Genomic DNA, 25,541 nt, shown 5'->3' on the forward strand with positions numbered 1-25,541 from the left:
TAAAGGAAAACATACATGTACTGTATTCAACTCTCAAAGAACTTGGAAGAGAAAGTGAAATTAAGTGTTTTAAGATCTTTGAAAGGAAAGCTTACATAAATAAAGTGTTTATTTTTTGTATATTTAATCAAAAAGCAAAAACACATACATTTGTGATGTCTTCCTTATTCTTTGCCTTATGGATTAACCTAATGGCCATTTTCTATATTTTTAATGTCTATTTTTTCATCTGGAATACATATACAGTCATGTGTGTTGCTTAACGATGGGCATATGTTTTGAGAAATGCGTCATTAGGCAATTTAGTCATTGTGCCAACATCACAGAGTGTATTTACACAAACCTAGAAGATATAGCATACTACACACCTAGGCTTTATGGTACTAATCTTATGGGACCACCATTGTATATGTTGTCCATAATTGACTAAAACATCATTAAGCAGCTCATGACTGTATATATATAGTCAGTATGTATATATTCACTATATATTCAACATATACATATATTCAAAATATGTGCAATATATGATTTTCATCTTTTCTTCATTTTCTACATTACAAGTTAACATACACTAAGTACTTAAAACAGTATCTAACATAGTCATACATCAATAAATATTAATTAAATAATAATTATTACAGTTACTATAATATTGCCATTGAAATGGCTTTGTATTCAGTGTTTGGATGTCAACATTACTCTTGATCTAAGTCTGTATTTATGGAGAGTTGCGTGATCTGCAAGGACCTTGAAATGATCAGCCCAAGAAGCAACATTAAAGCAAATTCTACCTCTTTGCTCAACAATCCTGTTGCTAAGCAACTAAATGTGCGTATCCTCTCCTGTTTGGGTCAGGAATGGGGGTAATGAGCTGATGTTGCATGTCAGAGAAACGAGTTAGTGCCTGATGATGAACTTTAAACTTCTTGACTTTGCATTGCTTTGCCACCTAGTGACCTCCTGGGTAATTCCGAGCACATTATTCCACTTCTTTAGGGTTGTTTCTTTCAGATCATTAAATTAACAGTTATGTATAGGGGCCTTTAGCAAAGTACCTGCATCCTGATATAAAGATAGTCCAAATAGTTCGACAAAGTAATGGGACTTCAAGACAAATATTTAGAAACTTTTAAATAAAAATTGCATTGAAATGTCTCTTTTGCCCAAGTGAAACATTTTCTTGCTGATTTGTTTTCCATTTCCTTCAAGAAATGAATGGCAGAAGTGATTGACAAGGCACTATATACATTTCCAAAGCCAATTCTTATGACATAATATAGTGCTACAAATAAAAATGTCTATAAAGATGCATAAGTTATTTCTGTAGGAATAGAAGGGATGAGTTACATGCCATTCCATTTTGATGATCTTGAATCCAGTTTCTAATCAACGAGATTGCCCTATACAATAAACTACTGATTGTGACTGCTGGCGTTAACAGTAATAGGACAAGAAGATGTGTGGCACAATTTTCTCCATTCAGCTATTCATTTTCCTACTGCTTCGAAGGAGTCTTTATATCCTTGTGATCCCTCTCAAAGTTAGCCTGATCAATTGTGCTAAATGTGCCCAGTAGAGGCGATGAATGCACGGACAACTCTTGTTGATTGCTACGTAGTGTCAGTTTGGCCTCAGTTCCTCATTTCTGTCAAAGTTCTCAAAATATGAATTCAGTTTCAGGGTGGTTTTGCACCCTTTTAAGAGAATGCGTTCTACGCAAAGCCCACTTAGTTTATGCACACTACTAAATATAAGAAATAGATGTACAGAAGCTGATATCCTCAGGCCATATCATCTCTATGTATTTAGTTTCTCTGAACTCTGAAAATTCAGTTTTTCTCTGCCAGTGCTAACTACAGACCATATGATGTGTTGTATTCAGTTGGAACAAAAACCTTTATAAGAACAGTAATAGGATAGAAAACATCAACAAAACCTCTACTTTTTTTCAGTCTTCGTAATCTCTAGCTCTGACATTTGGACTTGAAGTTTGGAGGGAATCTATGAAGCTGTAGTGAGAATTATTTATCAACTCCAAAAGGCTTTCTTTTGGAGGAATCCAAGTTCCCAGTTTCATAGCAAATTTATAACTCAATATAAATGTCAAGGTTTGAAGAACATTGAAACACAGCATGGATATTTATTTGAAAAAAATCACTTGACAAATTTCAGAATGCACTGTTTTGTTTATTTTTAAAGAACCTGTCAAACTATATTGTTGGATTAACTAAATAATATAGTTTTCCTGTGGTAGATTGCTATGTTCACCACAGTTATAATGTGCCTTTCTTCCCACTTCCATTTAGTGTGTGTGGTAGCAGATGCTTGTGTATCTGCTATTTGTTCAAAATTATTCTTACTGATATGCTGTTGAGAATACAGTGAGAAAGGATGCCTTTACAACGAATGTCCTCATACCTAATTTATTATCCATTTTCCATTCTTGACAGCTTAGTTATGTCTCACTGAAACTTCCACATGAGTTCAAACATGCTCTCTTCTGTAGTACAAACTACGTTGTGTTGGCCAGATGCTACCTGTATTTCTAACCACTGATGATGCCAATTGTCGAGACATAATTAAAGATTGTTAACCATTTGATGTGCATTAAAAAATCAGTTTTCCCTCAAAAATTCTTTTAAAAATAAGAATCAAAGTAGATTTTCCTCTCTCATCGTTTTCTCTGTTCTTTGAGTATTAGTAACAAAAAAAAATTGTTGAATTCTTGATCAATGTAAACTCTGTGCTAAAAGCTTTATATGTTTAATTTTATTTGACTCTCGAAAAGACACTACAAAGTAGAACAGGTGCCATTTTCTCCCCACATTATTGGCAAAAGCTAAGGCACCGAGAAATTAAGTAACTCAGGTCATGCAGCCAGTGATGGTAGAGCTGGGATTCCAATCTAGGCAGCCTCGTTCCATGTCTTGCCCTGTTAAATATTCTATGCAGCATTAGATCAACAGAAGGAGGCATCAACACTAGATAGAATTCTTTGTTTAAATATTTTTCTTGAAGATGTTTTACATTACTTGGTGTTGATTATAGCCAATATTAATCTAAAAATTTCCAAAACAATATAACCTTAGATTTTTAATATATAATTAAAGAGCCAAAGTACTAAGGCTTATAAGTCATAGACTGTTGTGACTTGGAGGGGATTTGCTATCATTCAGTCCTACTCAAGCATTCCATGAATTGGGAGTCTGAGGTCTGTAAGGTAGAGTTATTTTTCTCAACTCATATACCTGATTAGAATCAGAACCAGGGTGAAGACTTCGGTCTCCTGGCTCCCGGTGTGCTGATTAATTGTTTCTTTCTTAGTTATAAAAGAAGACAATTTCTAGGGCAATTTCAATCCCTTTTTCTTTTAGGGGGATATTTTTTACCTAGCACGTTGTGTTCAGCTGCTGTTCACTACACTTGGGCAGAATGTGCACATATATCTAGATATGGGTCTTTAATTAAATTACGACTACTTCCAAAAATGTTTTCAGGCAGTTAGATCACAGTTGTGAGTATGTGAGAAAAGATTTGTGGATAGTGAAAGTCTGAATAACTTGCTGATAGCTAAAAGATGATATTGATGAGTAATGATGCTTTTGTTAGATGGAGATACGAGGTGGTCCCTGATTCCACTGGAAAATACCAGTGAGAGGATTTTAAGAAGGCCTTTTGAAGATATTACCTGGGAAAATGTGTATGAATTTGAGACATTCCGTGTCCTGTGGGCAGAATTTTTAACACTCTCAAATGCTTCACACTTTTATGCACCAGGCGAAATCCACTTTCAACAGTTTAGGCCAGATACGATTACGAAAAAAAAAATTTCCTGAGATAGTCACCAATGTAGAAAGATATTTTCAATGAAAAGAGTTCAGTTTCTTTGATCTCTGTATAAGAAACAAGAGAGCAATGTCAAATCTCTTCACGGGAATTTCCAGCAGTCTTTTATGCCAGAGGATTGTAGAATACTTTTAATTGTTCCATCTACCCCTTTTACTCACATGGAATCAGGCTAAATATAAAAAGCTTCTAACCTAGACTTTTATAAATTTTTTTTTCTCTTATGTACTAGGAGAATTTGCATTTTGTCAATTATTTTGAGAATTTCTGAGAAACACATTTATGTTTCTGTTAGAACATTTTTAGTTTTCTTTAGGCATGGAGTGTCACACTGATCACAGCAATTTATTTTATTTTCTCCAAGAGCAGGCATCACAGGGATGTCTCAGAGGATCTTCACTTCTGGGAATAATTGTTTTCCATTTCACAGTATAAGTGGTTATCATCCTTGTTGTGTCATAGAACAACATCTATCCCATAACAGATACTCACTAAATACACTTGAAATTGATGAACTTTGTGGGATTCTTTTCATCTACCCAACTGTGTCGTTTTGAGAGAAAATCGACAGTGACTGACCACACCAATGAGTTGAATACCACTCGCTGTGCAGCTAGTCCTTGCATGTATTGCCCTATGGATATTGACAGGAAATGACCTTCATTGTAATGCTTATTTTAATATTCTTGACTAGATAATAGGTATCAACAGAAGAGTCAGCAACAGCATTATTTAGAGATGTACACTAGAGGGTGGTGTTTTACCTGGACAGTAGACCTATCAATGCATTGGCTTTGAGGAAGAATGAAAATTTTTTCCAGGAAATTGTTCCCCATGTTTCATGTTACGTAATTCTCAGCACATATGCCCCATTAACAAAGTTGATAAACCCCAGGGAATGGAATCAGAGACTGAGTCACTTGGTGGCCTTGCTATCCAGTTTCTTCAACACATTGCTGTAGGTGTTTGGTTTTCTTGAGCTCCACATGCAGAGTGTCACTTGAAAACCAACACTGATCACTAGGTGAGAATATATTTGACTCTTTCTAACTATGGGGAATTGGAAAGCAAATGAGGCAACTAATGAACATGGGTAAAGCTATTAAACTCATCACTTCCATCTTTAAATCCTCTGAATCATGTGTGTGTACTTCCCCCGCTGACCTGAGAAGAACAGAAACCATCAGCAGTGGAGGGAAAACTTATCTCTGGAAAAGCTCATGTTTATATGCCCCACCTCCTCTGGTTTTTACTTAGTTCCAGAAAAAAAAGTTTCCATATAGTGCAGCCCAACTTTCATAATATCTTGCATAAGATGATCAAAATGTTGTTATACTTTTTCCCCCTCAGTAAATATTTTAATGTTAATGATAGGTTATGGCTTTGGTTCAACTTATTTTGCTTCTAGCTATTGCTTTCATCTTTGTGTTTTTCTAATTGACTCTTCTGGTATTGGTACAATCTTTGCTTAAATCATGAATTCTACCGTGGTTTATCACGACCAATGTCCAAATTTTCATCAACTTGTCCCTGAACATGCAAATAAATACATGAAAGGGGGAAAAACAATCTCCAATTTATTGCTCTCAAATTTCCCTCCAAGAGAAAATTATTCTCCCTGTTCTGGCCAATGGAAATTTCTTTGTAATGCAAGCAAGTCTTGATCTGACATTACAGATTTTCAGACCCACCTTCTTTATTATTCTTTACCATTATCTGATTCGGAAAGACTGCTGGAATCAAGGTCTCCTGGAATAAATTTAAAAAGCACAATTTCATCTGATTGAATTAAAGTTGAATTGACTGTTTCCTATTAATGTTAAGCCCTGTCCAATACAGCCAAACTCTCTATTGAAGCTAGACACACACTTTCCTTCAAATGTTCCTTAGCATTTAGCTCTGCTGTTTCTGTGCTCCCCTTTCTTCAGTGATACGATAACATCGTAATAATACTTAAACGCTGACACAACAAGAAATCTTGCCAGTTTGGCTTTCAACCTTGGCAAGCTTTTTGTTATAGTTGCAACCCAGCTTACTCCTTGAGTTGCACAAAACTTCCAGAGCTCCTCCGCAGCATGTCTTATAAAGGGGACTAAAAGAAAAAGTAATAGAGATGCTAATTTTAGACAGAGAATAGTAAATAGGACAATAAATAAAAGCTCTGTTTTGGCACATTGGAACTTTCTTTTTTTCCCTTTTAAATGTGTGATTCCTTTTCCCAAATGTTGCACTAGATTTATTTTTAAAGGTGTCATCTATTTCCATTCCAGGGCTATGTCATCTATAATTTAAATTTATGGGATAAAACTTGAGGTTCACCAGTGGAGCAGCTGGAGAGTTCTAGCCACTTTGCCATGGAAAATGCAGATTTGCAGAGGGTTTTTGTGTCTGACAAGCCCCACTGAAAGCACCTCACCCCCTTTCCTGACAAACATCCATCAACATGTAATATTTATTCTTCTGTTTTAGTTTCACTACAAATAATTGGCGGTCCTTCAGCAAGAAGTTTCCTGCTGAGACAGCACCACCTGTATAGCTCCACCGAGTTGAGAACAAATGCGCTGGAAAAGAAGCTTTCCTGGAACTGATGGATGAGATGAATGAGGGATATTTACTAAAAGGAGGGAAAACCAAATTTGCTCCTTTAGTTGCATCACAATTGTTAGTTTTCCAATCTTCCTTCTATCACCATCAGAATAGCAATGGAACGTTCATACATACATTTTACCACTGGTTAGAAAAATATTCTTGTTGATTTGTCTTCCACCTCGTTTCTCCACTTCTCTCTCTCTCTCTCCATAGTTAGGTAGATATAGATATCTGTATATCTGAGCCTTTAATTTTGCAATTATTTTCTCTAGACTCAGTCTATGGGCTTGTATTGACTTCTGTTTGTAACACCCAGCAAACATGAAAATTTGCACCCAACTGAAGCTGTTGTAACAGTAAATTAGATGGGCCATGGCCTTCATATGATTGTCATGACTTCCAGTTTTCTTGTAACTCCCATACCTAGATTCCCCTTGTTGGGAACAAAGATGTTCTTAAAGAATTGTGTTTCTATAAAATGTGCATGGTTTATATTCGTAAAGAAAGAGAAAAATATGAAGGGTAAATGAAAAAAATAAGTTGATATACTGATTATTTTTAAATAACGGAAAAATAAGAGGGACAATTCAAATTTACCCTAATTTCTGAGGGTTTTTTTTTTTTTTTGAGGAAGATTAGCCCTGAGCTAACTACTGCCAATCCTCCTCTTTTTGCTGAGGAAGACTTGCCCTGAGCTAACATCCGTGCCCATCTTCCTCTACGTTATACGTGGGACGCCTGCCACAGCATGGCTTTTGCCAAGCAGTGCTATGTTCGCACCCGGGATCCGAACCGGCGAACCCCGGGCTGCTGAGAAGCAGAACGTGTGAACTTAACCGCTGTGCCACTGGGCCAGCCCCCAAATTTACCCTAATTTCTAATGCTGGAGTTTGCAAACTTTGAGCAGCAAAATTGGTGTACTACAGAGTGCACATTGTGCTTCTTTATTAAAATTAGCCAGTAATTGTTTTCTCCCAATTTCCAAGAAAATAATCAAATTGTTATCTGGTATTTCCCCCATTTTTAGTGCTAATCTCACGATTATTTTTCAAGATTTGGGTCAAGCATTACTCATATTCTAGTGAGCAAAATGAATGAACAAGTAAGAGAGGAATATTAAAGTACAAACACACCAGTAACTGCCATAAATATCAGCTTTTGATGAATGGACACCAGTGCTCTTGGTTGTTACTTTGCATTCTGTGCATTTAACTTAAACTTAAAATTAATAAGCAAAGTAAAATCTCAGACACTACACACCAACAATTATGCTGAATTACTGCAAATGCGATGGAACTGATTAATAGTTTGTGGGCTTTCCTAAAAGACATCATAATTTCTGAGGATTGTGCTGTCAGAGGACATCTGAGAACTACCATCCAATGTGCTGCATTGATATTTTTAAAAATTTTTCAATCAAAGGAAAATGACCTGATTAAATAGAATAGATTTAGTGAAAACCCAAAAGACTATGTATTTTAGGTCATTTTATTGGTGATTATTTTTTATTTATGTATCCAAATAATGTGTTTGCAATAAATATTTGCTGATTATCTTTGTGGTCACATGACAAATTAGTAGTCAAACTGAGCTTAGAGTTCTTAGGGATGCAAATTTTTTAAATATTTATTGAACATTCAAAGGACACCAAGTATCATAACAAGGAATAAGGGGCAAATTAAAAATACCTGGTGTGGGCCAGCCCCAGCTGCCTAGTGGTTCAGTTCAGTGTGTTCTGCTTCAGTGGCCTAGGTTTGGTTCCGTGGTGTGGACTTTTTTTTTTTTTTTTTTGAGGAAGATTAGCCCTGAGCTAACTACTGCCAGTCCTCCTCTTTTTGCTGAGGAAGCCTGGCTCTGAGCTAACATCTGTGCCCATCTTCCTCTAGTTTATACGTGGGACGCCGACCACAGCATGGCTGCCGAGCAGTGCCATGTCCGCACCCGGGATCCGAACCAGCGAACCCCGGGCCGCCGAGAAGCGTAACGTGCGAACTTAACCGCTGCACCACCGGGCCGGCCCCCGGGTGTGGACTTTCTCCACTCATGTTTCAGTGGCCAGGCTGTGGCAGCAGCTCACATCCAAAAAGAGGAAGATGGCAACAGATGTTAACTCAGGGCAACACTTCCTCAGCAAAAAAAAAAAAACCTCAGCAAAAAAAAAAAACCTGGTGTAAGATCTTTCCTCAAGGAAATTATAATCTAAATAAAAGACATACAACCTGTAAATAATTTACAGACCAATTCAGATATAGGAAATCTCATATGACTCAGGAAGGAAAAAGAGACCACTTAGGGATTGTATTAGAGAGGGACGCTGAATGAGCGCTTTTGTCATCATGAATGAAATCTTCCTCTGGACTGGTCTTGGAATCAGAAGCCCCAAGTTTCTTGTTTTTTCCCATTCTAGCTCAGTTCCCTTATTTAATTTGCAAACTTTCCTGAACCTTAATTTCTTCTTCCATCAGAGACGGCTAATACTACTTACCTCTGAGTTTTGTAGGATGAAGTTGTTGACCAAGTGCTTAGTAAACTGTAAATCCTTATAAACATGCAAGATATCTTTATGATCATTTCTCTGTGCCAAGCAGAGTAGGGAAAAATCTAGTTGAGGATAAAGATATTGCAATGATAAAATAATTATACTAATGGATATTTACTCCGAGTGTTGTGTATGCCAGACACAGTTCTCGGTTCAACGTGTGTTAGCTCCTTTAATTCTTTTTTTGAGGAAGATTAGCCCTGAGCTAACTGCTGCCAATTCTCCTCTTTTTGCTGAGGAAGACTGGCCTTGAGCTAACATCCATGCCCATCTTCCTCTCCTTTATATGTGGGATGCCTACCACAGCATGGCGTGCCAAGTTGTGCCATGTCCACACCCGGGATCCGAACCAGCGAACCCTGGGTTGCTGAAGCAGAGCGTGCAAACTTAACCGCTTCACCACTGGGCCGGCCCCTCCTTCAATTCTTAAAATACCCTCGAATCATAGGTATACATGACCTAAAAAGATAACAATGCGTATATGAATAGTAGGTTAAAGTATAGGTACCACATGCCATTCATCAATGCCAAACAAGATGTTCAGAACATCAGACTTGTGAATTCTGAGTAAGAAGAGATCATTATGAGCTGTAGAGGTCAGGGATGACTTCATGAGAGGCTTGGCTGTAATCTGAACTTTTAAAGATGGGAAGGACTTTGATAATTAGGAGGAAGGACAAGAGCATTGTAGTCCCAGGGAAGAGAAGAGCATAGTGTGCAAGTGTGATAGGTAGAGAAGGAAATATCTTTCATGACCCAAGAAATATCCCTGTGGCCCAGATGTGATGTATGCTAAAAGTGACTTTGAATTTGTGTGCCAACAATCAGGGCATGCTTTTGCTAGTTTGTCTTGCTAGTTGCCAATCAGCAGCTATTTATATATATTTAGCAACTCCACATTTTAATGTTATTCTCCCTTGCCTTTCAAGACATTTGAGTTTGAGGCCCCTTGCATAAAACAAGAGCAGGTTTAAAATGAAAAAGGGGAAAATAGAAGATCAAAGGCCATCACCTCCCAAGGTTTACAAGTCAAGGGTTTGTGGGTTCAGACGAAGAAAGTGCCATAATAGATATTATGATGGAAAACAAAAGGATTTTAAAACAAGAAATCAAGAGTTCATGAAGACTGCTTGAACCTTTTGAGAGAAATAGAAGAAGCTTCCTAAAGTTCTTTAGGTTATTTGTGGTTGGTGGAATTAGGCTCTGTTTTATAGATAAGCAAACTGAGTTGAGAAGGTTGTGACTTGCCCAAAGTCATACCACTAATAAGAAGTGGCTTTGGGATTGAAATATTACTTGTTTATCTATCGTGTGTCAAGTACTGAGTGTCACTGCCCATACTTTTTCTCCTTAAATCCTCATAATAAGTTTTGTATGTGTGGTATTAATACTCCTGCTTTTGCAAAGGGTTTTTTACTACACATTTCAAATTGAGGCTGGGGCCTCCTCATGTCATGGTGCACTCCAATAATCCCAAATTTCAGACTCCAAGGACAGACACTTTTACTTCTCCATGCCAGCATCATCAAAACCTCAGAATCTGCAATTCCAAGTCACAAGAAACTCACCAGGCCTTCATTCTAACGTGGGTTATTAATATCTCCAGTCAAAGCCATAGGGCATGCTCAGCGAACTTGTGGAAAAACCTCAGCTATAGCAGATACTAAGGGAACACTTCAGACTTCTCTGGACTGTTAATTTTGTTCAATAATTTAAAGAATATTCATGGAAGATATGCGTAGTCAACTTGCGTGCTTTAAATAAGAGAAGTAGACAGAGACACTGTAATTCCACACCTGCTTGTGACCAGCCATGGCCTCTTGGGCTTTAGAAAAATGACTCAACTTTTCTCAGGCCTCTGTTGGATCCCTGCAGCAGAAACCTTCTGAATGAAATATATCTTGTGGTTGATAATCCTGCTTCAAATCTACTTGGTGCCTCAAACAGCAGGGTGTCTCGAAATACTAGTCTCTGCTACTAGAGCAGAAATCTTAAAGAGCCATGCAAATTGGATCCACCCGGTCTTTAACTTGGGCCAATTCTTCCACAGTATGTGCAGACACATTCTGAGTTGACTTGACTGCATAATGGAGATAATTATAAGCACTTACTTATCTCACAGGGGTCTACTGAAGATTAATTAGTTAATGTTGGCAGACCAAAGGTGCAATATATGTGCTAAGTATTATTATTATTACTGTGCTACTTATCTTTAAAGAATGTTGTTTCTGAAGTCATAGTGCCTATGTGCCATCTGCTCACAGCAGCCTTTACCATCTCTCTACTCAGAGACTGAATCCGGTGTCTGAATAAATAGATGTGCTCAAAAAAAAATCTATCACACCTCCATCTGTGCTTATGGAATATGAATTCAGACATAGGCAGAAATGCAAATCAATCACAAGTGGAGAGGCTTCTCCAGTGCCCAGAGTCACATTTTGAGATGTTGCTCTAATAGTCTTGCCTTTCATTTTAGAATCCGCTAACTCACGATGCAATGCTTCTGTGAAATTCTCTCTCTTCTGCATCTGAAATAGGGTGTCGCGTTAGAGCCCTGAACTGCCTTCTCTTTTGTTCCCAGAAAGTTGAAAGAGAAAACTTCCCCAGAACACGTTCACTGCTGATCTTTTGCAGAAATTAGCTCCATGATTTTAATGCTTTAGATATTAGCATAATTATCAGAAGCTAATGAGTTTTTAAAGCTTCTTCTATGAAATCATGATTTTGAAAGTATCCCTCCTGTCAGAATTATAACTAGGTTACAGACAACATGATATGATCTATGACCCATTTTTACTAATGACTAAAGAATGAAGATTCAGCTTCTTGTGAATAAGCACTCCTTCACGTGACAGGGCATTGCAACTGTGAACATTCTGAAAATCAGAAAAATTAAAACCATGAACTAAAATTACCTAAATGTTTCATGATGCCACTGCAGTAATATAAATACCATTTCTTACCTTTGAAATACTTATTGGTATCACAGTTATCATAGATATTTAACACTCTTCCACAGCAGGTGGCTCAATGGGATTATTTCTCCCCATCATCCTAGTTGCTCTTGCTCGAGTCAGCTGTAGAAAGTCAATTTATCTTCTGAAACTCACCTCATTTGATCCATATAGCGACGATAATTCCAGTAATATTTTGTTTAGTTTTGTTTTCTTATATTCAATTTGTTCATAAATTTCCCATCTATTCCAAAGGTATGCTAAGGCAGCTTTTATGGTGGCTTTGGAATCAATCAAGCAGGAAATAAACTCTGGTTCATTAAAGCTTCTGTGACCTATTATATGCATAATCTGACCTCATAGACGATGCAAGTAATATTTGAATTTGATTCATCTAATCTAAATTATGCATCTACCTTATGAATTGGTTAGGTTTTAGGGATATAAAGAGGAATAAAATAGCATACTTAGCTTCAACTCAAGAAGATAAATCTATAACTAACTATATTAAAATGATAAGTTCCAAACTAGGCAATTTGAGTACGTCTGAGAGAGCTCAGAGAAGAGAATGATTCATTTTGTTGATAGTCAGGAAAGAGTTTCAGAAGGCTTCAGATGGATGATATTTGAGTTAGGCTGTGAAAGATGAAAACAGAATTGGTAGGTGGAAAAGGGAGAGAAGGCATACTTGGCTTTCCTGTCTCTATACTTTCAGGCAAACTGATGCCTCCTCAAACTATGTGGTCCTATCTTGTTGAAAAAGAGCCTTGGGCACCCTTCACATTTTTGAAAATTTTCTTCTTAGGCTCTTGGATTTCACTCCCCTCTCGAATCCCAGCTCTTTGGCCTTGTTTTCTACTACTGGCCCCTACACTTCAAAATAGATGTGTCTTTGCCAATTTTGAACTTCCACTCGGACAAAGCTTTCACCCTATTTTACAAAATACAACATCCAGATATTACCCACCTGATGCCCCTGCAAAGTTCACATTGGCCAACCTAGAGGAAACCTGAATATTTTAAGGCAGAGGAAACAGTAGGGAAAAGACATAGGCAGCAAAGACCAGGACACGTGTGACAAAAGTCAAGCCATGTGGTGGGGCCAAAGCTCTCTGTTCCCTCATGCATCAGGACATTTGACAGAATGATGTAACCAGCCTCATAATAGCAGTGATACTGTGAAATAGCAAAGGTAATCCTACCCCAGAGATGCTTAGCCCATCCCTCAGAAATTGCTAATTATAGACTGGGTATACACAAAAATAGGCTTAACTCCCTAAACAACCATGACATCATTTCTTCTTAAAGAAGATGGTCTAATCTGTCATTCCTTGAACCTAGATTCTGTACATTTAGGGGTCCAAGTCTCTCAGTGAATAACTCTTAAAAACATCTGGGAAAACGAAATATTTTATAAACTTCCTGATTACCAATTTGTAATCATAGAGTGAACACAAAGATATTCAGTGGCTTGGATCTTGGGTATTTTAGAGCTTGCTTGCCTTTGCCAACCCATTCTCTTAGTGATGTGATAATGTCCCATAAGATGAAGGTTCGTGGTTTCAGCTAAATTTGCTGTTCTTTAATGGTACTTACATTATCGGATAGACTAAGAGTCTGAAACCCTTGTGTCTCCTCTGTAATAAGAATGTGATGGAGTGGGGCTAGCTCAGAAGGCTCGCAGCATGACAACTTATGCAATGCCTTCTCTGTAGACTAAAAAAGGGAGTCTGGACTCAGGGCTGTAAATTTGGCACTGTCCATGAGTTCTAAATTGACTTTAAAATGAATGAGGTAATGGAATACTCAGACAGAAGGCTCATCCATTATAGAAATACACCTCAAATTGGTCCTTCTTTTGGTAAAGGCTAAGAAGTACTTCTAGTTAAAACTTGGCAAGTTATTTGCTTACCAGGTCTTGCTGGGATTTGAATTAACTGTCACAGTGATAAAATTTTCCTAGAAACTAAATGAAAAAGCCAACATAAACAAATGTTACGGAAAGCCTTCAAAAATTTCAGAATTAACTATTTGATCTAGTTAGCACCTCTAGTTCTGTTGATAGAGCCCATTTATAACAGCTTTCTATAAGGGGATAGAGTGAAATTGAAGCAAATTACCCATATGGCATGGGTCTATCTATTTATGTAATGGAAGAAGAGGCAGAAAACAGAGAGAGAAGAGAAGTGGAAGAAAAGAGATAGTGCTAAGGAACAAATAAAATGCCGCTTTAGTAGACCCTAAAAATTCTCGACCAGGTCATTGAAAACAACAGTAAATTAAAGAGTATTTAAAAAGCATTCAAATCGCATCCAGCTGGATATAACCCACAGGCCTCTGTGAGATTTTCACGTTGGTCAGGACTTGCTTAGTGAATTGAGACTATTAAATTGCATGTGGTTTCCATTCTCTTGTTTTTATAGCTTTTTGGAATTTGCTTTAGATCTGCTGGGACCTCTAACCATTTTCTGGCCTGAAGATGCTGTTGTAGACAATACTGCAAAGATAACATCTTTTGTACAGCCATCTCATCACACTAAAAGTCCTGGAATCTTTATTCAACGTTAATATGTCATAATTTAATCCTCGAAACTACACACTAAAGTTGTTACCCGTACATCTATTTTGTCATTCAATAAATTGAGGCTTTTAAATTTTGAATAAATTGCCCAAGTAAGTGGTACAGCCAACTTCATACCCAGATTATCTGAATACAATTCCTGCGCTCTTTCCTCTAAATCACATACATGCTATTAAGTTCTTATAGCTTCATTTGTATGTATGAATCCTTTTGCAATTGCATTATTAGGGTTTAAAAAGATTACATTGATCATTGAACATCTCATTGCCTTCTCCTGTCCCCTAGGATTATTTTTGCCTTGAGCGGACAGTGAAAAACTGTGACATGAAATTTTGTTATCAAACTTCTAAATTTATTGGTCATTGTCATACCATGAAAATATGAATTTTATAAAGAGGCTAGGTAATGTCTACCTGAATTTCTAGATTTTTAATTTTATGTTTCCTTATTTTTTTAATTTAAAAAGTGATCTATGAATGTGCAAAAAATTTCAAACAATAAGGAGGTTGTAATATGAAAAGGAAGTTGTCCTCCCATCTTTGCTATCCAGTCCCAATTTTTAGTTTAAAGTCTTTCGTGTATATTTAAAAACAAAGTTTATATATATACAGGCAGACATAAAATAGTTCTTTTCTTAACGTTATATTTTCATTATCAGCTCTGTAGCCTCCCTTGCTTTTCACAGCTGCAGAGTATTTCGTTTACGGGTGGACTGAAATCAATTTAACCCATTTAGTACTGCTTGACATTTAGAGATTTTTGCTCTAAGTGTGCTACAATGAACGTCCTTGTTCTTATTTCTTTGTTTACAGATGCATGGATAAATGCTGGATAAATGCCTCAAGGTGGCATTACTGGGTCAAAGGCTAAATTAAGTTTAGACTAGATACGTATGGCTGAATTTTCCTTCTATATATGCCTATTTTCCAGTTCGATTATGATTTGTAAAAGTATTTATGTATGTTTATTATAAGTAAAGAAAATTATCCTATTTAATAAGCTTTACAAAGAATTAAAAATTCTTCATATTGTGAGGTTTTAGACAGAATATTTTAATTTTTATGTAGTCAAATTTATTAATCTTTTCTAATGCTCCTTCTGAATGGTTCCTCTTATTTAGAAAGAGTATTTTCATATCAAAACTATTTTTTTTACAAATGTAAATTTTTTTAGTTCTTTTAAAGTCACTTTTACGTTTAAAATTCTTATGCATCCGGATTTTATTGGGGTCTACTCTTAAGACAATAAGCAGCTTTTTAAAATTTTTGTTTAATGCCTAGCCGGTTGTCCCAACATCATTTATTGAAAAAGCTATTTTATTCACTGATTTGAAATGACAGCTTTATCGTACAGTAAATTCTCATGTGTATTTCTGTATTTTTCTTCACTTTTTCTTCCATCCAGTCGATCAATCTGCCTACTCAGACACGAGCACCAAACAATTACGGTAGTATTAAAATATATCTTACTATCTTACTGAGGTAGTCTCCTTTACCGCTTTTTATTTTTTCAGAAACTTACTGCCAATTTTCCCATGTTTATTTTTACATAAGAAATTTAGAATCAGCTAGCTCAAGTTCCAAAAATAAGGCTGTTCGTATTTTATTTGGATCATGTGAAATCTGTAGATTAATTTAGTTTGAACTTACGTTTTTACAATACTGAGTCTTTCTGTGCAAGAAGTTTTGTCTTTTTTTCTTTCGAAGGCTTTTAAAAACTACATCCTTTAGTAGAATTAAAAATTTTTTATATTTTTCACATTTGTGATTAACTCCATACCTATGTATTTCTTCTTTTTTTAAAGATGAGATCCCTATTTCTCTCCATTTATAGTTGAGTATGTTTGTTTCCAGAAAAGCAATTAATTTTCATATATTTATTTATTTGTATTTGACTCCCTCAGTAAAAATTTCTTTTGCTTTTAATTTTAATTACTTTAAGTTTTCCAGATGTATAATCATCTGAAAAACATGTTGTTTCACCCTTTCCAGTATTTATAGCTCTTATTTTTAAAATTGCTTTAAGTTTCTAGAAAATATTTTAAAGTACATCTTCTGGTACTTTCAGAACAGTGTTAAATATTTAAATAATAGCGATAATAATAAACATCCTGCTTTGTTGTTACTGAATTTAATGAGGATGCTTCTAACATTTCACTATTATCATGGATTTTGTTTTGAGACATATATACCAAGCAAATTTTAAAATTGTATAAAATACTAATTATCATTTTATTAAGAATTATAAAAAGCAAGATTAGATACTAATTTTTACTAAGTAATTTTTTACTATCACAAAGATGATCATATGTTTTTATTTTCTTACTTTTTAATATTTTAAAATACATGATAGAATTTATACAAAGATGTTTGTATTTATATTCCTTGAATAAATCTTTCTAATTGTGTTCTATTCTTTTAATATTCTGAGATTTCCTCCTTTTGTTTTGTTTTACATACAAAAGTAGTATGTTGCTATGGTTTTCCCCCATTTTTAAATCTGGAAAGATAATTTTCCAAATTTAGAACATTAATTTTATGTTGGCTTCATGAAAGATGAGTTTGGAAGCTGTATGTTTCTATGCTTTCTAGATTATTTGAAACAGTTTTGTAATTTTCTGCTCCTTAGAGGCTATTTAGAAGGTGTCACTGGAACTCTGGTTTAGGAAGGGTTTGGCTTATTAGGAATAGGGATAAATAAATATTTTTCTTAATTTTTCCCCCAAGAAAATTGGAAAATTTGCCTTCATCTGATTTGACTTTTGTTGTCCTTTAGGACCAATTTTGTCATTTCTGTTATCATAATAAAGCATTCTTTTATTCAGATTTCAGATTTATTTTCAGTGTGTGAGTTGAGTATTTTCTTATGATTAGTTTCATTTTCCCTGCATCTGTATTTACTAACAAATTCTAATTTTTTTCTATTTTATTTATGTTATGTGATTTCTCCTTATCTTATTTTTCCAAGATTGGTTTGTATATAAACACATACACATATATACATACATACATATGCACATAGGCACACACATACATTTATTTAGTTTTATGTATGTATATAGTTATATGTCATACATGTGTATAATATATAGTATGCATATATAATATAGCTACTAACACATTTAATTTTTCTTTTATTATATGTACTTTCTCCCTAATATTATTTTTCAATATTACTCACTTACATATATGTATATATTTATATATATTAATATATGCATATATGCCTAATATATATTCAGTTATATATGATACATATTTATGTACATACATTTCAACCAGTTAGTGAATTTGATTTTTTCTCCTTCTCTGTTTTCCTGTTTATTAATTTTGCTTTTATCACTAGTGATTCCTTCCTTTTGCTTTCCTTAGTTTCATATCATTGTTACTTTTCTAATTTTCTTAGTAGAATGGTTAATTACTTTATTTCGTTCTTGATGGTTTAGAAAGGTAATTATTAAAGCCTATACATTTTCTTTCCATCACGATCTTAGTCGATTTCCATAGGTTCTGACATAGATATTGACTCACTATTGTTGTTTGTAGATAGTCTACATTTTTGCTCGGGCTTTATTTTTTTAACTCATGAGTTGCTGAACATGCAACTTCTAAATCTTTAAACAGTTGGTATATTGGTTTTTCCTTTTGTGTTATTTTAATTGCAGTTCAAGCAGAGAATTTCTCTGAATTGATCTCTTTTTAAAAAATTGCTTTTTCTTTATAATCTACTCTGTGTGCTGTTTTGCATATGGAGATTGATATATTTCATCAAGTATATCTGTATACATTTATTTGGTCTATTTGACCAAATGAGCTCAAAGATGTAAGTTAAAAATACTCTACTGCTGTTGTGTATCTTCTATCTGTGTTAACGCACCTATTTTTAACTCTTTTGATGTTCTTTCTCCTCCTTGATTTCAACTCTAATATTAATATCACACATTTTGCTTTCTTTTTTGTGAGCATTTTCCTGATGTCTTTGTCTGTCTGTTTCTTGTATTACTTTAAAGCCTCTTCATTGTAAAAGTTTACTTGAATTCACTACAAGATTGGGCTTTTTTGCTAATCAAATCAGATATTATTGTGTTCTTATTAGGTTATTTTATTCTAATTACCTTTGTTGATGTGAGAAATAGGATTGATCTTAGTACTATAATCTTATTTATATTTCATATTTCCTTGTTTTCAATCTTTTGCTGAATGGTCTGTATCTGCTGTCTTCTCTTTGTGTCCTTCTTTTTTTCTTGTGACTACTTGCGATGTTTATTGCCTTTTAAGTTCTTCTTGTAACTTTAAAATGTTAAAAACTGTTTCTGAATTTATTAACTTTACAAAGTACATTGAATCTCTACATCAAAAGCTAAAGAAGTTAGCTCACCTATACTTTTGTTACTCTCACGTCCCAATAATATATATTAGTTTTGGTTGATTTTTATTTTAACCTTTTTTTTTTTTTTTTTTAAGATTGGCTCCTGAACTAACATCTGTTGCCAATCTTCTTTTTTTCTTTTTAAAGATTGGCACCTGAGCTAACGACTGGCCAATCTCTCTTTTTTTTATTTTGCTTTTATTCTCCCCAAATCCCCCCCAGGAGATAGTTGTATACTTTTAGTTGTGGGTCCTTCTAGTTGTGGCATGTGGGACTCTGCCTCAACATGGCCTGATGAGTGGTGCCATGTCAGCACCCAGCATCTGGACCGGCGAAACCCTGGGCCACCAAAGCAGAGCGTGCGAACTTAACCATTCAGCCACGGGGCCGGCCTCAACCTTTTTTTTTTTTTTAAGGTATTCTTTTTGGTGAGAAAGACTGGCCCTGAGCTAACATCTGTTTCAAATCTTCCTCCTCTTTTTGCTTTTTTTCTCCCTAGAGCCCCAGTACGTAGTTGTACATCCTAGTCATAAGTCATTCTAGTTCTTCTATGTGGGATGCTGCCACAGCATGGCTTGACGAGCAGTGTGAAGATCCACACCCAGGACCTGAACCGGCAAACCCTGGGCCTCTGAAGCAGAGCATGCAAGCTTAACCACTTGGCCACAGGGCCAGCCCCCTATTTTAACTTTTAGCTGTAAAATTTGTTTCATAGAATTAGACAATATTTATTGAGTTCTCACCTGGGAAATGACTGTACATTCATTTCATCAAACTTTCCTTTCTCTCGTTCTATCTCCCCAGTTTTGTTGGTTATATCATTATATAACTGACAAGCAATAATAATAATACATTTAATGATCGTGACATTTCTTTGTCATTAGTTATTTTATGTAAATGGAATCAATGCTCACCATCATTAGATTCTATCTCAAGTTTCCATTCCTGGTGGCTATTTTCATGTATCTCTGTCAGGTTGGAGCTTGTGACCACGTAGTTCTCTAAAGTGCTCATGGGCATTGTATAGCCTGGGCTCTATGAAATGTTTGTCTCTTGCCTTAATTATTAAAAGACAATTTGTTGGGGAATAAAAAATTTAGGCCACCTTTTCTTTCCCTCAGCAATCTACTCTCTCTTTGTTTTTTTCTCTAATGGGTTATTTATTTTGTTTTCCTGGGATTAGTTCTTTGTACTTAAAGTTCAGCAATTGCTCTGGGATATGCTGTGATGTTGGTTGATCCATAGCATTTTTTTCCTTAAGACAGGATTTATAATTTTAACATACAAATTCAGATCTTTATTATTTCGGTGTTTCAAAGACCTCATTAAGAAACTTTATGTTCTTTTCTTCAGACATATGAAATATGTATATATATATGCACATATATACACTCATGTATATATAGAATTTATATCCTTTGTCTCTTATTTTATGTCTAAACATTTTTTTCCCATTTAGTCATTTTCTATTTATTCAAGTTCGTCTTCCATGTCCAAGTTGTTTTTCATATCATTTCTATTTCTTTTTGTTTTTTTTAATGTGCACTCTTTTACAGAATGCTTTTACCTTCAACTTTCATTTCAATTTTCATTTTCATTTCATTTCATTTCATTAAAAACGAGTCATATTGTTGACTCGTTTTTAATTTTTTCTGGTGTCTTTTGCTATCCTCCTTGATTGCATGTATCTAACTTCTTTGAACTCCAAAAAAAGAAAAACCCAAATCAAACAAAAAACCCTCCAAAACCAGTTCTCTTTCTTTAAGCCACGATGGAGAGAGGCTTGTTCAAGACTCTCTGCTCTCTTTCCTTACGCATGTAAGCTTCTGATGCCCGATCCCATGCTGCTCTCCCTCCGATTCTTGTTTCCTTGAATAACAGGGAACTGAAGGGGGGCCGGCAGTCTATGGTTCAGCTCTTTAGTCGTGAAGTGTGTACAAAGGGGAGGGAGTCTGGCGAACTAGGGCGCATACTGCTCAACGTGGACAACCTCTGCTGGATTGAAAGAACTCTCCAAAGAGAGCTAGTTTCGTCTGTTTGTGTTGAACGAGACATCTGCATGGCTCTCTCCCAATGCTGTGCGATGCAGAGTTTGTGCAGTACTGTGCCTTGTTCATACAAGAATGGAAGCGATCTCATGTGGAGGCAGCACGGTGTGGTAGTTACAGACACAGGCTTTAGAATCACATGCTTTCCTGAGTTCAAGCTTAACTTTACCGTTTACTAGCTACATGCTCTTGAAGAAGTGGCCTTTCTTCTCTGAGCTTCTCTTCTGTACCTACCTCATAGACTTGCTGTGAATATCAATGCCATAATGTGTTTGGAGCCCTCGGACACAATAAGCACTCGATCAGATTTCACTAACACTAGTATTGAGATACAGTGTACTTCATGGAGAGGACCTCAGGCTCTGGAGGCAGGCTGCTTGGGTTCAAATACCAGCTCTGTCTCTTACTAGCTGTGTGACATTGTACAACTTACTTAACCTTTCTGAGCCTCCCTTTCCTCATATGCAAGAAGGAGATTCTATTAATACCTACTTTGTAGAGTGCTAGAGAGCCTTTAGAACAGCATGTGGCATATCATAGGGGCTCCATAGATTTATTGTTAATCATAACACTTTGACATGCAGGAAAACTTAATTTGACATAGAATCAAAGTATATTTTAATCTCGATCCATTCATAAGCATTAAACAATGCCTGAACATATGGGCCTCAGGGTGTTTATGACTTGTGAGCATTTACCCCAGTATTTAGTACAGTAATAACTTAGTAAATGGTTGTAGATTGAATAAATATATTGATAGAAAGAGTGATGTGACATTGGTACCAAGCCCCACTCCCCCCTTTTTATTGTGGAAAAGATTTTGAATTCAATTTTTCAAGGTTTCCTATTTGATGATCTTGACCTGTTTATTCTATCTTTTGTTTTTATTTTCAGTAACTATTTTTTCTTTCTATTTCTATTTTAACAATACCAGTTATCTACAGGAATATAGCATGGATTGCTAGGAATTTGAAGTCCTTTGAATTCCAATATAAAGATTATTATCTCCTAAGATCAAGCTTCTAATTCAGTTTTAATACTGTTAAAGATTGCCTTAATTGCAGCCCATCTAGTTGAGCTAGGTGGCTTACAATATTTATCTGAAACATTAGCTTGATACGGAGAACTTTCAGTTTCATATTTTCCACTTAATTTATCCAGCTCATCTTTGTTTGTTTGCAGCCACTGGTGTATCCTTGGTTTAATAGGAAAGTGACTTTCCATCTCCAAACAGTAGTCATGCTTCGTGAGCCTGGCTGCCATAGAATGGCCAGTCTGTGTGTGCAATTCTTGTTTAACCAGTTTACTGCAGTTATGATCTTTATGATTATTGTCATTACTGTTCACTGAGTACCGAAAACCTATTCAACACTTTTTTTTAAATACACAAATCAAATGTACTTTCTGCCCTGGCAGCTCCTCTTCTGTATGCTACAACTGATACTGCTGAAAAAGAAAAAAATAGCGTGAGAACACAACGAATTTAGGTCATCCAGGGTTAACACCATCTCATCCTCAATTCATTCATTAATATTAATTTGAGTACCTCTCTGGTGCTGCATTACGTTCTTTGAAGAATATAAAAAAGTAAAGGGCATATGGCTTTCCTAGAAAAATATGCAATTTAATTTGGAAGACCAAACACACGCATGAAACACGACTAGACAAAAGTTACCAGATAGCCTTGTTAGTCAACAGATATGCATTAAGCCTTTACTAGATGCCAGGTATGAAGTAAAGGCATTACTGGTTAAGACATAGTCTCTTTGGTTTTAAAGAACTAAGAGTTTGATGAGGGATAAAATATCACTAAATACTACTATTACAATTGATGTTTATTGTAAAATTACTGTATGTACAGTTACTCTTTTACATGCATTTCACATGCTAACTGCCATAATTCCCACAATAACTATCGAGTCTGAGTTACTGTCGTTCTCATTTTAAAGCTGAGGAAACTAAGGCACAGAATGTTGAAGTGAGTTGCTCCAGATCATCTAGCTGATACAACAAACAGTGTATAAAGGCCTAATGAAATCAGAGTAAAGGTGAGACATGGTGATATAGGAATTAGGAAAATCTTTTTGAAAGAGGTAAATTTTTAGCACAATCTCAAAAGGATAAGAAGAGGACTTTCCCGTGGGAGGAAGGTCGGGAGTCAATGATGGTGAAGAAGCACAGGTGGGGAGAGGAGTGAAAAGGCTGAGGAGCAAAGGGAGACAAGACTTGGTTCTGGTCGAGACTTGGAGAAATCATGAAACAAAAGCCTCTGAAAAGTCAGAGTGATGCTGAGTAAAAGAGACTAAGAACCTCCCTGCCATAGTCTCCCTGCCTGGTTTGGAGAAACTTGGACTCAATGTTTAAGAAACATTTGGGAATTGACGTGATAGAACTAAAAGCTCTGTTGTTTTCCTAGAGGCTGATCACGCTACAGAGTCACTATTCGGAGTCAGGACATTCTTTTCAGACCATCACTCTTAATATTGCAGATAACACAAGAAAGAATACAGAATCAAGCTGCTACCTCCATTGACACTTACTGCGATTAACTCATTTGTTAGTTTATTGGCTCACTTAAGTTATTAGATCAGTGACAGAATGCTAAGCAGGGCAAGTGATTTTAATAGAGGTGAGAGCATATTGTAGGATTATTAAATCACGGGACACTAGCTAAGCATTGGGAACAGCAAAGTGATAAGAAGTCAGAGAAACTGAAAGGCAAAACAAAAGGCTCTGAGAGTAAGTCCCACCAATTCTTCAAGTTTGCCTAGAGCTGGCCCTGAGAAAGATATAGGGGCAGAACTTTCAGTGATGCGCATAATTAGTGGGGTAGAATGTGAAAGGGGTGAATTACTCCTGAAAGGTTTTTATATGAGATCCTTTACAGTGGTAAGCAGGAGCTAGCTGATAACAGTTAAGGAGAGCCAATTGTTAAATTTACAAAATGTGTGGGAGCCAGTTCATAAGCTGTTGCTAGGTTGAAGTTTACCATAGTAGGAGTATTTACACTGCGGAAGTTGGCAACAATACAAATCAAGCTTTCCATCCTCCCATCTTCCCCAAATCCTACCCTCCCACCTCCCAATACACACACCTCCTTCGTGGTGAATTGAAAGCCAAGGAAGGAAGGTTTTAAGACACGAGGTTTAACTAGGACACCATGGGCGCTGAGTGACAACTCCTTTTCATTGTGGAAAGAGGAATTAGAGCTGCTCTATGAAGGTGAAGAAGAATGCCCTCCTTCCTCTCGTTCCTTGAACTTCTATGAGGAAACACAAACAGCCTGGCTTGATGTTTTCAGTCTCCTGCTTTTCTAAGAACACAAGATATCATGGAACCTATGATTCGCTAGAGAGAAGAATGTACAACGTTGAACAAGGAACAAGGGCGATTGGTGGTCCTTTAGGACACAAGTGGGGAGGGATTTGGGAAGTTAAAACTCTGAGGAGTGTTATTGATTCAACAGTTTATGAAACCACAGAGACTGAACTATGTAGACAATATATCCTCGCAAAGTGGTTGTTTCTCCTCTCTCCACTTCAATCCTCGTTCTTCTAACTCTTCTTCCTCCTTTGTGACTTCGTTTAGTTTTTGGAACTCCTTTTAGACCGGAGACTATCTGAGGAAAAGGAAAGGTTTATAAAAGGCCTCTGAGAAGGACAAAAGCAGACTGTTGGAAGAAAAGATGGCAGGGAAAAAAAAGTGCACCAATACCTTTTAACATACTACTAGGAAAGAGCCTTGAAATTTTCAACTGGAGAGGAATAAAGCCCCTTACGCAGATGGGGGAAAATAAAAGTTAGATGAAACTATAAAATATTCCAGTTACTAAACTGAAGAAACCATTAGTGGAGCTCCTCCTTTCATTTAAACAGCATGAATAAAACCCATTTAACAATAAATTCTTCTCCTGTAAGCTGTTTGTAGAGTCAAGGAACCTATCTCATGCAGGTGTTCCATGTGTGAAATGCCAAAACAGATCATCGAAGCCCCAAACATACCATATTGTGGGCAGAGGGAACTCTAAACCCAAAGACACAGAGAGAAGAAGAAGGGGTTTTCAAAACAAAAGTCTGTTTTCGCTTCAGTGCCTCTTTAGAATGATTCAGTTCGTTTTAATCAGTTACACTTTTTGTGCCATAAATTCCACATGTATAATAATTATACTAGTAAAATTTGAGTTTAATATTGCAAGGAGAGAGCTTGTGAGTTCTGTGAGAAGATGTAGCTTTTCCTAAAGGATACAAACTCAACTTCAAGTCATTACAAATGAAATTTACTGTAGAAATTATTCGCAGAATAGCTTAAGGGCTTGATTTGGCATGCTCATGCATGCTGAGCTCCTGGAGAAGTTATGGAAACTTATAGCTCTATAAATGCCAGCTGTTGAAGGCAGGCTGCTCATGATCTGAGCGGAGGAGGAAAGAAAATGTAGACAGGAATGAGGAAAATAAATGGGAGCAAAGAGAAACATCAGGCTTCATACTTGGTTTACACAAAAGACTATGGCAAAAAAAGGTTGGACATTGCTTAGGCGATATGGGAAAAAAGGAATAAGAATGATTAAAAATATCATTGCTGCCAAAGTGGGCTTGGAGGCCCAGGGACTTCAT

This window comes from Equus caballus, chromosome 14, assembly GCF_041296265.1.
Source record: "Equus caballus isolate H_3958 breed thoroughbred chromosome 14, TB-T2T, whole genome shotgun sequence".
Taxonomy (NCBI): domain Eukaryota; kingdom Metazoa; phylum Chordata; class Mammalia; order Perissodactyla; family Equidae; genus Equus; species Equus caballus.